The 15497-nt window shown below is 57.6% G+C and overlaps 1 pseudogene; it reads left to right on the top strand.

Annotated features, from left to right (window-relative positions):
- The window catches only part of LOC140681475 (uncharacterized), a 198655-nt pseudogene that overhangs the window by 172297 nt on the left and 10861 nt on the right, over positions 1-15497 (top strand).

The raw sequence follows: 15497 nt of genomic DNA on the forward strand, positions 1-15497 counted from the left end.
CAGTGGCAGCAAGGGCTGTCCCCGGTGGCTGGAGCTGCCAAAGGAGGGTGGCCAGGCCGAGGATTTCAGCAGAGGATGTGTGGGCAGGCCCAGGGCCTTGCCCCGCTGTGGAGCCCTGGCTGCTGCTGCGCTGCCTTCAGTGCAGGCTCAGTGGGGGCCTCCCATCCTCCTGCTGCAGGCGGGAAGTGCAAATCTCCGGGGCTGCAGAGACCTGGAGCCGAGGCTGAGGGGTCCCCCCGTGCTCAGCTGTGCTGGCGGCTGTTTCTGGCCTCGGGGCCACTTGGCACGGGCCACGCCACTTGGCCACCAGTGGTGCTGCTCTGCACTCCTTAGGCAGGAGCCGATGTCCTGCTGGGATGTTGGCAACAGCAAAGTGCCAAGGCAGGCTCTGTGCCAGCCCAGCTTCCTGGGGGAGAGATTGCACCAGAGACAGGATTCTGGCCACAGACTGCTTTAACTGTGCATCCCTTATCTCCACCCTGCACTAGGTAGAGAATTCCCAGGGTAAGGAATTCCCAAGATCAATTCCAAGGGGAAATGATTGAATATCTGCCCTGGGTCTGGCTCTTCTTCTTGCCCAAGCCAATGGCAAAAGCCGTACCCATGGCATCTTGGTTTCTATCCCCAGCTTCCAAAGGTGTTTCTTTCCATCCCCTTTCATTCTTTGTACCCAGCCTGAGCTCTGGGGGTGCCAGGGGTTCTGGAGGTCCCATTGTATTCCTAAAGCTGCCATAACCCCCTGGAGGATCTTTCCTGTAAAATGAGCTCTGCTGTCTGAGTCTATGGCTTCCACAATCCCTTTTGTATGAATTATTTCTTTCAGTGGTTGCTGAGCAATCAGAATTGCTTTTGCCCCCCTGTTAGGTGAGATGGTGTCACCAGAAGATATTGAAGCCTTCCTGCCCAGGGCATGTCAGTGCCAGGCTCTTACAAGCACACACAGCTGTGCCGGTTGAGCTGACCATGGGGGGTAACCTGGGCTTTGTCTGATTCCCTTTCCTCAATAACAGCGTGTCTTGGAACTCTTTTCCCTTCTGCTGCCCTTGAAGAGCCATCCACAAAGACATTTTCTGCCTCAGGCCAGGCAATGTCTCCTGAATCTCGCCCAGGCTGGGTCTGGAGCTCTGTCACTTGAATGCAGTGCTGGGTTTCTTCCCAGCCCCTCTGGGGGCTGTTCAAACAGGAGGCTGGGTTAAACCCTTCCCCTGTCCTCAGTTCTGAATCCTCCTGTGCCACTGAACAAGTTTCACACTGTAATAACCGAGCGCTGCTCATCCATTGCGAGGCTCTTTTGGTTATCAAAGCTTGAACTTGATGGCAGACTGGAACAGTTGGAGATCCTGTTGTCATCAGGTTTTGGGCCTCGGTTCCCGTTGAAGCTGTGGCTGCACAATTCTGCAGACAATGAGGCCACTCTGGCCACTGGGTGAAACATTTTGGCCCAAGAATTCCTTTGGCATGGCCCTGTTGAACATTCACCTACAATTCCAATTTCTTTTCTGAGTCTGGAAGAGCCACAGCTGAGGCATCAAATTTTTTGGTTGTTCATTTTCTCAAGTTTTGCTTTCTCCTGTCCATACCACAGCATGGAGGCATTCTGGGGTTAAAAAGTCCAGACGTTTGACACAAAGGTACAGCAGCAATAGCCTCTGTATCACCTTTTACAATATTACAATGCCATCATCAAATTCCTTCCTAGATAATTACAATCACAGTAGGAAGAGAAAAAAATTAGTTTCGTTGAAATTAACCTCCCACAGCTCCTAATTGAACAAATGATACCAGCTCAGCTTTCCCATTTATTCCCTTAATAATGAAAACACTCCTTTACAATGTTCCCCCCTTAGGTGTAAGATTCAGAGTGGATGGAGAGGCCCCTGTGTCCATCAGGAGAGGCCTCCTCTGGATGCAGATGCAGCCTGGATGTTCTCCAGGGCTGCAGTGTGGTGGGTCCCCGGTGGGATGGGAGCTCAGAGAGCCCTGACAATCCATGTCCATGCAGGGGTGGACTCGCTCCTCCTGAGGGTGCTGCTGTCTGTGCTTGCAGTGTCCTTGTGGGCTGCAGCTGGAGCCCTGACTCCTTCCCAGGGGCTGTTTGGGTGGGCTCTGCCCTGGCCAGGAGGGCAATGCCTCTGCCAGGTGCTTGTGGCCGAGGCCGTCCCCTGGGTGCTGGGGCCCCCTTGGGCCCTGGGGTTGGTCCCTCAGGGGCTCTTGGAACTCTGCCATGGCCTTTGCCTTCAGCTTGGCCTTTTGCTCATCCCTCCTTGCCTTCAGCTGCTGTGCCTTTGTGCCCAAGTGCTGCAGGGCCTTCTTCTGCCACTCCTGCAGCCCCGGTCACTGCCTGTGGGTGCTCATCCTCTGAGAGCTGCTGAGCTTTCTGCAAAATCTTTCCTTTCTGCAGGAACCCAAGCCAAATCCTTCACAGAAAATCCTGATCCTTCCATGTGCACTCTGCATTTCCCAGAAGTTCCTTTGTTTTGCTCCTTGTGCTCAGGGTCCCCTGCACAGCCCGTGTGGCAGAGCCGGTGCCTGTCCTGCCGCAGTGTCCAAAGGCGGCCCCCCCGGCGGGCAGGGCCGGCAGCTCCCCGGGGCCGGGCAGCGGCCGGGGCGTCCCGCAGCCTCCTGGGGGCCGGGGGCCACTGCCGGCCCTGCCCGGGGCTGGTGGGCTCAGGCAGCGCCCGGCGCTGAGCCCCGGCTGCCCCACAGCCCCGGCCCGGCCCCGCAGCTCCCCACAGGCCCCCAGCCCTGCTCCCGGTCCCGCAGCTCTGCACCCGCTGCTGCCACTGCCCCCCACAGAGAAACCCCTGACATCCTGACCTCCTGCTTTTCCTCTCCTGGAAACTGGGAATTCAAAGTATCAGCTGGCAAATTGTCAGGATAAGACCCTGCTGAAAAACATCCCAGTCCTGAGTATTTTTCTGTTCCTCCTCTTTGCCATCATCCTTTTTCTTACCACACACATTCCTCCTGCTGCTTCTTGCCTGAACCATATTGCTGCACACTCCCCTTTACCCAATCCCTTCCCAGCACACCAACACCATCCATCCCCTGTTGTCCAAATCCCTTCTCCCCTTCCCTTATTGCCCCCCTGGGTGTCCATGTCCTTAATTACCTCTGGGGGAATGTGCAAACTACCTCAGCATTCTCCCAAGGGACCCTTCAGAGACATTTTGGGATCATCCTCCCTTTGGCCAGGACCCCTCCCTGGCTTTCCCTTTTCTCCCCTCCATGGGTGCCCTGCCATGTTCACTCCCTGAAGATCCCAGGGCACTCACTGATGAGATTTTCAGTGCTCTCTCCCTGCTGACTCTTCACAGACCCCCCTGATGTGTCACTCGTCTGTCTCCTGGTCACTGCCGGGTCCCCAATCAATCCCCGGTGCCGCCGCCAGCCAAGGGAGCCGATCACCCAAAGTGGGTGAGGCACCTTCAGCTGCACTCCCTGCCCCAGGGTGTGCGGGAAAATTGACATCACCAGAGGTTTCTGTCCACAAAGCAGACAGAGGAGTCCTGTGAAATTAATTTCATTTCTTAAAATAGGAGGGGCCATGGGACATTCCCCATGGGATCTCTCCAATTGTTGGAGGACACAGCCTCCTTTTCATCCTAATTCTCCTGGCCACATCTCCCTCTGCTTTCCCCATTGGCTGAAGTACTTGAGAGCTACAGACTTCCTAATCCACCTACTACATACTCCCTTAATATGCTCCCTGCTTTTATATAGCAAATGATATTCATGGCTCTGTTAAGTCTTTCTTGTTCTTCTGGAAGTTCATGAATAGAGCAGGGCCTTGGCTGAGCAGCAGTCTGTGTCATCAATTAATAACATTTTCTGAAACCAAGGCTTCTCCTGTCACTTACTTACATGAAAGTTGCTTGACCCTATCTCTGAGGAGATTCAGAGCATCTGTTTGTAAAGACACTTTGCTCTTGTTCCTTTCATGGGGGTCCCCCGTTTGCGGGACATCCCCCCTGGAGCAGGGTGTCCCCTCTTTGCTGCAGGCGCAGCCCTCAGGCAGAGCTCAGCCAATCAGAGTCCGCGGCGCTGATGACTCACCAGTTGCCAGGCAGACTCGCAGCTCCCCGCGTTCCCCACCTGGACCCCACCTGCGCCCCCCCCTCGGCCCCATCGCCCCCGCGAGGGGAATTTGGGGAGGTGGGAGTGGGGCAGCGCCAAGGCCGGGCCCCCCCGCGCTGTCCTGGCGGGAGCGGCTGCAGTGGGGACCGAGTGCGGGCGGGAGCGGCCGAGAGCCCAGCGCTGCCCCAGCCCGACCTGCCCCAGCTCCATCCCTGCCCCTCGGCTGGGATGCTGTGGGTCTGGGGGGAAGAGGGAGCCGGCAGTGGGTGCTGGGCCTGGGGCAGGAGGAGAAGGGAAGGAGAAGCAGGCTTGAGGAACAAAATGGTCAAACAATGTAGGTGGCAGGAGAAGGTGGGATTGTGCAGGAGAAGGAGGAATGGCCAGAGGAAGAGGAGTGTGAGGAAGAGTAGGAACACAGGAGGAGGAGGAGGAGGAGCAGAAAGAGGAAGCAGCACAAGGTTCCACCCCTCCCTGTATCTGCAGCCTCCCTCCACCCTCAGGAGCACTGCTCCCCCCACATGCAGCAGGTGACTGTGGAGGGGGATCCAGGATTTTCACGGGGTGAATCTTGGTGTTTCTGAGCTTTCTTGGGCTAAATGTTGGTGCTTTGGTTTTATGTGGCAGCTGAATCTTTATGTTTTGGAGGAGGTTTTTGCTGACTTGTGATGTTTGGGGAGTTTTTGATCAGTATCTTGAAGTTTGTGGGATTTTTGGGCTAAATCTTGGTGTTTTGGAGGTTCTTACAGACATAAGATTCCCAATGACTTCCTGAGATTAACTTGGCCAAGGAGGAACCTCCAGTCCAAGGTGCTCTCCTCTTGTTTTTTCCCCAAACCAGGATTTTTCATTCCCTGGGCGTGTCTGGATGGAGGAGGAGGAAAAGCCCCGGAGATGCTGCAGGAGGAGGAGCTGCAAACCCAGCCCAGGGAGCTGCGGGGAGCAAAGAGCCCCCCTGAGCCAGGAAGGCGGGCGGAGATCCAGCCGGAGCTCGGAGCTGGTGGAGAAGTCTCATGGCAGGGAGAAACCCCACAAGTACTTGGAATGTGGGAAGGGTTTCAGCTGGAGATCCAGCCTGATCCGGCACCAGAGGATCCACACTGGGGAGAGGCCCTACAAATGTGGGAAGTGTGGGAAGAGGTTTCGGACCAGCTCCAGTGTCCTCGTACATGAGCGGAGTCACACAGAGGAGAGGCCCTTCCGCTGCCCCGACTGCGGGAAGGGCTTCAAGCGAAACTTCCATCTCACCGAGCACCGGCGCATCCACACCGGGGAGAAGCCCTACGAGTGTGGGAGGTGTGGGAAGGGTTTCAGACAGAAGTCTGGCCTGATCAAGCACCAGGTGATCCACACTGGGGAACGGCCCTATGAGCGCTTGGAATGTGGGAAGAGCTTTGGGTGGAGCTCAGGCCTGAGAAAACACCAGCGCATCCACACAGGGGAGAGGCCCTACGAGTGTCCCCAGTGTGGGAAGAGGTTTCAGACCAGCTCTGATGTCCTCGTACATGAGCGGATTCACACAGAGGAGAGGCCCTTCCGCTGCCCCGACTGCGGGAAGGGCTTCAAGCAAAACTCCAACCTCACCGTGCACCGGCGCATCCACACGGGGGAGAGGCCCTACGAGTGTGGGGAGTGTGGGAAGAGCTTCTCCAGGAGCTCTCACTTGACCCAGCACCAACGGAGGCACCACTAAGGGAAGCCCTGTGAGTGCCCCGAGTGAGGGAAGAGCTTGGAGTGAGGGAAGAGAGTGAGGGAAGAGCTTGGAGTGAGGGAAGAGAGTGAGGGAAGAGCTTGGTGCACTGCTCCAGCTCCATCCCCCATGGGAGGATCCGGGCTGGATCATCCCCAGTGACCCCCGTTGGGCAGAGCCCTGCTGATCCGTGGTCCTGGTGATCCCTGCTGGGTGTGGGGAAGGTGTTGGCTTCTTCACCTCGTGCTGCTGTGATTTGGGTGGGTTCCCATAGATGGGGGATGGGAGGTGAGTGGGGGGTCCTGGTGCACTGGGGGGGGCTCATAGCTTGGGGGTTCCCAGCGATTTGGGGGGCTTGATGAAGCGGGGAAGCAGTGAATGGGGGGATCCCAGTAAATTGGGGGGGACCCTGATGATAATAGTGGGCCTTGGGAGATAACGGGGGGGAGGAAGGACCAAACCCTAAGGGACTCCCCTAGTGCTGGTGAACCCCCTGTGCCCCCTAGCCCTTGGGGGCCCCACAGTCCCTGCACTGTTCCTGGGGGTCCAGCGGCTCTGGGGGGGTCAGAGCGGAGGGGATGGAACCTCCATCATGGATGGGGGCACAAAGGGGGTCCGGGCCCAGTGCTCGGCGGGGTCGGTGCACGAGGGGGGCCCGGTCCCTGTCCCGGTGCACGGGGGTGGCGCTGCCTGGGGGGTCCCGGTGCTTGTGGGGTTCCCAGGGTTCGAGGGGGGGTCCGGTCCCTATCCTGGTGCTTGGTGAGGGGGGGGGCAGTGCCCGGGGGGCTCCCACTGCTCAGTAACTGGGGGGTGTCAGAATCCAGGACATCCCTCTGGCTGCCCTGGATGGCTCGAGACCCTGGCAGGGGCCTCGGAGACCTTGGCATGGTGTCAAGAACACCGGTGGCTTTGGTTTTAGCCCCTGGAGAAAATTGCCAACTTTGTATGAGGAATTACAAGGCACAAGGGTTTGAGTAGCGTGGTAGGTGAATTAACACAGGGTGGAAAAGTAGAATTTTAACATTTTAAAATTGGGGTTCAATGGGACAAGGTGGAGGGATTTTGGTGTGTCCTGACCTTCTTCTCCTTCTTTTTGCCCTCCATGTGTTGCTGTGATGGTGACACTTTTCTGTTGGTTGAAGGTAGAGACACACTGTCCAACATAAATGATAGATTTTGGCACGTTATTGTAAACACAGTACAGGTAGTTTTTAGTGTAGAAGGCAAACAGCGCCCTGAGGGCACGAGACTGCCACAGACCGACCTGCCAGACAGAGCTCAGCAGAGCGGACAAAGCTGTTAGAGAAAAGGGACAATAAACGTCCCTGAGAAGCAAAGCTCCGCATCTCGACTCCTTCTCTGCCTGCGCGGGCTGGGAGTAAAGGACTTTTCACAATCTCGGGGTCATCTCGACCCCCAGAAAACCGAGAGGGGGTCTCCACTCGTCCCAGTGCCCGATGAGGGGGGATCAGTGCTCGAGGGGGATTCGGGGGCACTGAAGGGGGTGCGGGTGCAGTTTTTGGGGGGTCCCGGCGCCCCCCGGGGCAGGGTCAGTGCTCAGCAGCGGGGGCTGCCTGGGGACCCCCCCGGCCCCCAAATCACAGCCGGGTCTCCTGCAAGGCACTGAGGGGAGGCTCGTTCACCCCCCCCGCCCCCACCGGCGTCACCACACACCTTCCCAAAGTGTCCCCAAGCGCTCCCAAAGTGCCCTCAGAATGTCCCCGAGTCTTTGCAGAGGTGACACCGGCCTGATGACGGCCCAGTGGTGATGTTGCTCTGTGCACAGCAGCCTCGGGATGTCCTCCATGGCTCTTTGGCACCGCTCGGCCACTGCACAGCCACCGTGGCCAGGAGAGGGACAGAAGAAGAGGGTGTTGATGTCCCCAAGTGTCCCCAGCAGGTGACGCGTGGCCAGGCGGGCACTGGCCTCCCACAGCTGCTCAGCCTCGGCCGCTGTGCCCACCAAGGCAACACGGAAATCAGGGGACACCTCCGTTGTCCCCTCCAGGGCAGCCTCGATGTCCCTGAGCCGGCGCTGCAGCTCCCGGGGGAACGCGGTGGCTTCGTCACACGCGGCCACCAAGTCCCCCAGCAGCCCCAGGTGCAGCTCCAGCCGCTGTCCCCTCCCCGTGGCCGCATCCCTGCAGGCGTCGCGGAGCTCGGTGGCCGCCTTGGCCAGCCGGGCCCAGCTGTCCATGAGCCTGTCCAGCACACGCCTGGCGCTGGCCAGGGCTCTCACACAGGCCCAGGTGGTCCCTGGGGTGTCCCCGAGGTTGGCCAGGCTCCAGCCCAGGGAGGGGAAAGGGCAGTGGCCCAGGGAGGGGACACGGTAGTGGCGCAGGGCGTCCTGGAGGTGAAAGATCAAGGTCCCCACAGCCACCCGCAGGAACTCTGGGGACACGGCCAGCAGCACGTCCCTGTGTGGCCTGGCCACGGTGGCCATCAGTTCTCTCAGGGTGGCCACCAGCTTGCCCAGTGTGGCCACCACAGCCACCATCGCCTCCAGCACCTGGTGGGGGGACAGCTGGGGATGGGACACAGGTGGTGTCAGGGGCCTGGTGGCAGTTGTGGCCTCCTACAGTGGCCCCTGTGCCCTCCTGTGGTCCTGTTTGTCCCCTCCCTGGAGGGCTCTGCTGTCCCCTCTGTCCCTTTTGTCACCCTCTCGTCTCCCACTGTCCCCCCCTGTTCCCTCCTACCACCCTCTGTCCCCTCCAGCCCCCGCCACCCCTCTGTCCCCTCTGCCACCCCCGTGTCCCCCCTGTCCCCTCCCGCCCCCCCGCTGGGACTGTCGCACTTCGCGGGGCTCCATGGCCGCTGGGGACACTCAGGGGAGGGGACACGGCCGGGGACAGTTGGGGACACGCGGGAACGCAGTGGGGCCGGAGAGGGGAAACAGGAAGAGGTGACATCATCGCCCCGGCCCCGCCTCACCTTTGGCCGCTTTTGGGGGATCCTGAGGAGATTTTGAGAAGGTCCTAGGTGAGCTTTGGGGGGTCCCAGGTGAGCTTTGGGGAGGTCCCAGGTGAGGTTTGGTGGGTCCTAGGTGAGGGTTTGGGGTGTCCCAGGTGAGGTTTGGGGGGTCCCAGGTGAAGTTTGGGGCGTCCCAGGTGAGAATTCCCAAGGATTTGGAGTTTCCCACCTGCCCAGGTGAGGTCTAGGGGTCCTAGGAGAAGTTTGGGGGTCTCAGGTGAGAATTTGGGGGGTTCCAGGTGAGGTTTGGGGGTCCCAGGTGAGGTTTGTGGGGTCCTGAGGAGATTTTGGAGGGGTGCAGGGGAGCTTTAGGGGGTCCCAGGTGAGAATTCCCAAAGATTTGGGGGTTGCCAGGTGAAAACAGCTCGGGGGGGCCGAGGAGGGAGGGGCTGGAGAGATTTCGGGGTGTGTCCCAAGGATGGAGGTGGGGCGGTGAGGGAGGGTCCTGGGGAATTTGGGGGGGTGGGAACAGCAGGATGAACCCCCAGAAACTGATCACGCCCTCTTTAGACCCCCGCCTCGTGTTTTGGCCCCGCCCCTTGCAGCTGGACACGCCCACTGCCGCTCCGCCCCCTCAGGCCTTGCCCCTCCCGGCTCTGGCCCTGCCCCTTCTGAAGCCCCGCCCCAAATGAGCCTTGGCCCCACCCCCGGATAGATTTTTATCAATGGAAACCAAAAATCGCCACAAATCGACCCAAAAATTCAAACCCATGGTGCGGGAGTGTGTTCTTCATTCTTTCAGTGTCTGTACACACCCCCCCCATCTCACTCCTAACCCCCTTCTCTCCAAGATGTGAATCTCCCCTCCCCCCGCTTCTTTCCCTGCCCCCCTTTCACAGACTGTTTAGTATGTTAGTCCTACCCCAAACTCCTCCCCTGTTATTCCCCTATTGGTTGCTGTTCCTATACCCCTCCCCATAAGTTCTTGTATAAAACATCTGCTCGCCCCCCCAAGGCGTCTTGGGGCACGCGAAATAAACTGAACCTGTTCACCCCAAGTCCCGTGCCGCCTCCATCTCTCCCCGCGCCAATAACTGGGACTGCAGAGCATTTACAGGGGGGACCAGCCACCCGTTCTCTCCCCCCGCCGCCCAGCACGCCCGCGCTCGGTGGTGTCACGGTGAAAGGGGACCGCAACGCAACACTATTTGATCCCAGTTCCATATTTGATCCCTATCTCTAGTTGATCCCAGTCCCTATTTGATCCAAGTCCAGTTTATCCCAGTCTCTAGGATCTCAATCTGTAGGATCCCAATCTCTAGTTGATCCCAGTCCATATTTGATCCCAATCTCTCGTTTATCCCAGTCCCTCTTTGATCCCAGTCCATATTTGATCCCAGTCTGTAGTAGATAGGGACAGGCGAACGGAAGATCTCGGGATGTGACGGAAAGAAAGACCCTTCCCCCTTCTCCCTGCTTCACGTTATCTATTAACCCCAGAGCATGTAACCACACCTAACCCAGTAGTTTTCCACTCCCGACTAACCCTAGAGACCCTACAACCCCCCTCTGACGTAGCAAAGTCCCCCAAAACTATTTAAACCCATGAGATAAGATAATAAATGCTTTTGACCGTCCACCACATTGGTGTCTGCGTGTGTCGTTAGTCCGAGTGGCCCGGGCGAGGCCGGGCTGCCGTGCTGTCTTCTTGTAACCAGGTCGCCGTTGTCTCTCATAAAGGCAACATATCTGGTGCCGAAACCCGGGAGAAGAAAAATTCGCTCGGGTAGCAGGAGTTCTCCTGTGGACAGGAGCAGCGGCCGGAGCGGTCAGACCGTATCTTGGCGCAGGGAGACGTCCCAGGACCCGCGAGCGTCATGGACAGCATCGCCAGGGTTGTAAGTGTGATTTATAAGCAATGCGGTATCGAGTGTAAGCTCAAAGACTTTTATCTTGCCATAGCAAGGCTGCTTGAGCTTGGGGCGACTGAATGCCCAGTGGATGCTATGCATCCGGGAATATGGGAAAAATGCACAGCCACGCTGGCCGAGGACACGAAATCCTCAGACAGTGGCAAAAGCCTTAAAGCATGGGGCAAAGTAGAGAAAGCCCCGCACAGAGCAATAGAAAAGCAGGAGACATGGAGTGCGGCGCGTACATGTTTATTAGTCACACCCGGGCTCGGGGTGGGGGCGGGAGCGCAGACCGTCCCTGAGGACGATCCGCCCGGGAGCGGAGACCCGGGGGGGCCCGGCGCATCACCCCCCTCCCCGGGCCAGAGGCCAGTCCCTGCCATGGAAACCCCCCGGAAAACCGCGGCTTTCCCGTCCGTCCCGCCACCGCCGGTCCGCGACCCGTTGCCGGAGCTGCAGCAGCGCGCGGAATGCTTTCGGCGAGGGCTGGCAGGGGAAGCCAGAGGCGCAGAAACCGCGGCTCGGGAAGAGACCCTACCCACGCCGCCACCTCACCCCTTTGAAAATGGCGCTGGCCGCCAAGGAGAGGGGCGGGGCGCGGGCGGTCTCGGCGCGAAAAGCCGGGAGCCACGCGGTTTCAGGGACGCGCGTGCGCGGGAGAAAGAGGAGGAGAGCAGCAGAGGGCAGAGAGCCAATCGGCAGCTGCGCCTGAGGCTGCTACCATTTAAGGGAGAGACCTCCCCCTGCAGGAGGCAGGGAAGCCTGGGGGGCGGGAGCGGTGCCACCCCCGTGGGGAGGAGCGAGCTCGGAGCCGGACAAAAAGGCACCGAGCCCCGGAAGTGCGCCGGCATTCGACTTCCGACTCGGAGCCCGGCAGCAGCTCCGCCAGCTCGGAAGAGCTGCCGGGAGCTGGCTGGAACTCTGAGACGGAGAAAACAGAGCAAACGCGATTTAAGACAAAACCAAGTAAAGCTCTAAGCCGCACCGGAAAACAACTACGATACGAACCAGCCCAGTTTACCGACTGGGGGAAAATAAAAATAGCCTGTGCTGAATGGTCCCCAGCAGCTGCCATACAAGCTTTCCCGGTGAGGCTCACCGGCCCGGAGGGGAACCAGCAAAGGGTATATACCCCGATAAACCCAAAAGATGTACAGTCAATTGTCAAAGCCATTGCAGAAAAAGGAATCAATTCGGCCATAGTCTCCACTTTAATCGATGGTCTTTTTAGTAATGACGACCTGCTTCCCTTTGATATCGAGCGAATAGGTCGCATGATACTGGATGGTGCAGGAATGATTGTGTTCAGACAGGAATGGGAGGATAATTGTAGGAAGCAATTAGCCCAAGCATCTGGCGCGAGGCAGCCACTACACAGATCGAGCTTATCCAGACTAATAGGAAAGCACGATGATATGATCACGCCGCAGAAACAAGCCACGCAGATGCAGGCTGAGGAGGTCAGGGCGACCACTCGGGCTGCCAGGGAGGCTATTCGCGCAGCCTCTCGAGTCGTGGCCAAGCCGGCGCCATGGTCCACCGTGAGGCAGGCAGAAAGCGAAAGCTTCACGCAGTTCGTAGATTGCCTGCAGGCAGGGATAGACTCCTCTACCCTGCTGGCAGAGGCAAAGGGCCCCGTGGTAGCTGACTGCCTGCGCCGGCAGTGCAACTCTGTCACCAAGGATATCTTACGTTCCCTGCCAGCCGGAGCCAGCCTGGCTGACATGATCAGACGTGTAGTAAGGGAAGAGCACCTGACGTCCATTCAGGCGGCCGTCCACACCCTGACCAGTGCCATGGCATGCTTCAAGTGTGGTGAGGCAGGTCACATCGCGGTGAGCTGCCCCCAGCCGGCACGGCAGCCCGCCACGGCGCCTCCACCCCAAACACGCCTGCGGGGATCCTGTTAAAGCTGCGGGAGGAAAGGGCCACTGCCACACACTCACTGCTGCCAATAAAACTGACCTTCAGAACGAAACTAATGGAAAAGCTGTGAGTTTTGTTTGCAGGACACGCTTGTGGACCGTCCCCGTGACGCATACACCCCTGCTCCGGAGGGAGATAACGGACCACCAAACCGCCAGACAAAACCCGAGAGTCCCACGCCGGTGAGACCCAGACATGCACAGTGTCTCTGTGCGATTTTGCTGTTGGGGCTTGTGGCCAGGGGGCAAGCCAACCCAGGCCACTACCCTCATCAGCCATTTAGGTGGGTCATGCAACATCTTTCAAGTGACAAGGTGTTCAAAGAGGTCACCACAGCGAACACCCCATCCTTCGTGTTCCACATAGCCAACCTGTTTAGAAGCTACCTTTCTAACCCTAAGCGAAACCAAACCGAACCTGACTAACTCCTGTTGGCTTTGCTATGATGTTAAACCCCCTTTCTACGAAGGCATTGCTTTAGACACCCCCTTCAGTTACTCCACAGCCAGTGCCCCCCACCAGTGCAGATGGGACACTCCCCGCAGAGGAATCACCCTGAGTCAAATCACAGGACAGGGCAGATGCTTTGGCAATGCAACTTTAGCAAAGCAGAAAGGCAACTTCTGCACTAAAGTTGTCAAGCCCAACAGAAAAACCAATAAGTGGGTGGTCCCATCTGCATCTGGGATGTGGGTTTGCCAGCGATCCGGAGTGAGTCCTTGTGTGTTCCTTGCCAAATTTAATGACTCTGTCGACTTCTGTGTCCAAGTTCTGATTGTTCCTAGGGTCCTGTACCACTCAGATGAAGAGATATACCACCTTCTCGAGGAACCTGACAGACTCCACAAAAGAGAAATGATCACAGGTATAACTATCGCAATGCTGCTCGGCCTGGGAGCAGCTGGCACAGCCACGGGTGTCTCAGCCATCGCAACCCAACAGCACGGACTGTCGCAGCTGCAAATGACCATCGACAAAGACCTGCAGAGGATTAAGAAATCCATCTCCTATCTAGAGAAATCAGTCTCTTCGCTTTCAGAAGTAGTTTTACAAAATAGGCGAGGACTGGACCTCTTGTTCATGCAGCAAGGAGGACTGTGTGCAGCCTTGAAAGAAGAGTGCTGCTTTTATGCAGATCATACGGGAGTCGTTAAAGACTCCATGGCAGAACTCCGAGACAGACTGGCTCAGAGAAAGAGAGACAGGGAAACCCAACAGAGCTGGTTTGAATCCTGGTTCAATCAATCACCTTGGCTCACCACTTTAATTTCCGCCCTGGTAGGTCCACTGGCAATACTGCTTTTGGCTATTACCATAGGACCATGCCTGCTGAACAAACTAGTCTCGTTTGTTCAAGCTCGTCTGGAAAGGGCGAACATTTTGTTCATAGGCCAGCAACAAATGCTGTGAACCAAAAACTGCGAACACAGTCAGTCACAAAAGCCTTCGAGACTCGCCTTGCGAAAATTACCCAGATTTACCAAACCACTCTTTCCTTACCAAGTTACAAGTTTGTACCTCACTCCAGTGCCTATATCTATGACTACCTCATTTTATATATGATAAGGGGAGGGGAGATGTGGTAGATAGGGACAGGCGAACGGAAGATCACGGGATGTGACAGAAAGAAAGACCCTTCCCCCTTCTCCCTGCTTCACGTTATCTATTAACCCCAGAGCATGTAACCACACCTAACCCAGTAGTTTTCCACTCCCGACTAACCTAGAGACCCTACAACCCCCCTCTGACGTAGCAAAGTCCCCCAAGACTATTTAAACCCATGAGATAAGATAATAAATGCTTTTGACCGTCCACCACATTGGTGTCAGCGTGTGTCGTTAGCCCGAGTAGCCCGGGCGAGGCCGGGCTGCCGTGCTGTCTTCTTGCAACCAGGTCGCCGTTGTCTCTCATGAAGGCAACAGAGTCCCCGTGACACTGGGTCCTGGTGGAACCACAGAGGCCATGGTGACACTGCGGGGCCTCGTGTAACCGAGGGGTTTCACCATTGTGACACTGCAAAACCAAAGAGAGCACTGGGAGAGTCCAGGGCCCAATCGAACCAAGGGGCCATTCTGACTCTGCGGCGCCTCATGGAACTAAGGGGACATTGTGACACTGCAGGACCTTGTGTAACCAAGGGGCCACTGTGACACTCTGGGGCCTCAAGGAATCTGGAAGGCTGTTGTGACACTGTGTGGGCTCGTGGAAACAAGGAGTCCATTGTGACACTGAGGGGACTTGTGGAGCCACAGAGAGCATTGTGACAGTGTGGGACCTCATGTGACCATGGGGCCTTTGTGACACCCTGGGGCGCCATGGAACCAAGGGGCCACTGTGAAACTGCGGCACCAATGAGAACATTGTGACACTGTGAAGCCCCATGGAACCAAGGAGTCCATTGTCACATTTTGGCGCCCCATGGAACCAAGGAGACCAGTGTGACAGTGCAGGGCCTGGTGTAACCAAAGGGACATTGTGACACTGAGGGGCCCCTTGGAACCAAGGACATCTTTGCAGATGACACCAAGCTGGATGTGGGTGTTGATCTGCTGGAGGGTGGGAGGGCTCTGCACAGGGACTGGACAGGCTGGATACAGGGCCTAAACCCAACAAGGTGAGGTTTAACATGTCCAAGTGCCGGGTCCTGCACTTTGGCCACAACAACCCCTGCAGTGCCACAGGCTGGGGACAGAGTGGCTGGACAGCAGCCAGGCAGAAAGGGACCTGCAGGGACTGATGGACAGCAGGCTGGACATGAGCCAGCAGTGTGCCCAGGTGGCCAAGAAGGCCAATGGCTCCTGGCCTGGATCAGGGATGGTGTGGCCAGCAGGAGCAGAGCTGCTGTGCCAGCACTGATCTGCCCCCAGCTCTGCACACAGACATTGCTGCTGCAGCTCCAGAGAAGGTGACAAAAGGGCATCTCTGCAGGAAACTCTTCTGGGAGATCCTTTAGTTCCTTCAAAGCCACCAAGAGTGCAGCCCCT

This window comes from Taeniopygia guttata, chromosome 36, assembly GCF_048771995.1.
Source record: "Taeniopygia guttata chromosome 36, bTaeGut7.mat, whole genome shotgun sequence".
NCBI classification, from domain to species: Eukaryota; Metazoa; Chordata; class Aves; order Passeriformes; family Estrildidae; genus Taeniopygia; species Taeniopygia guttata.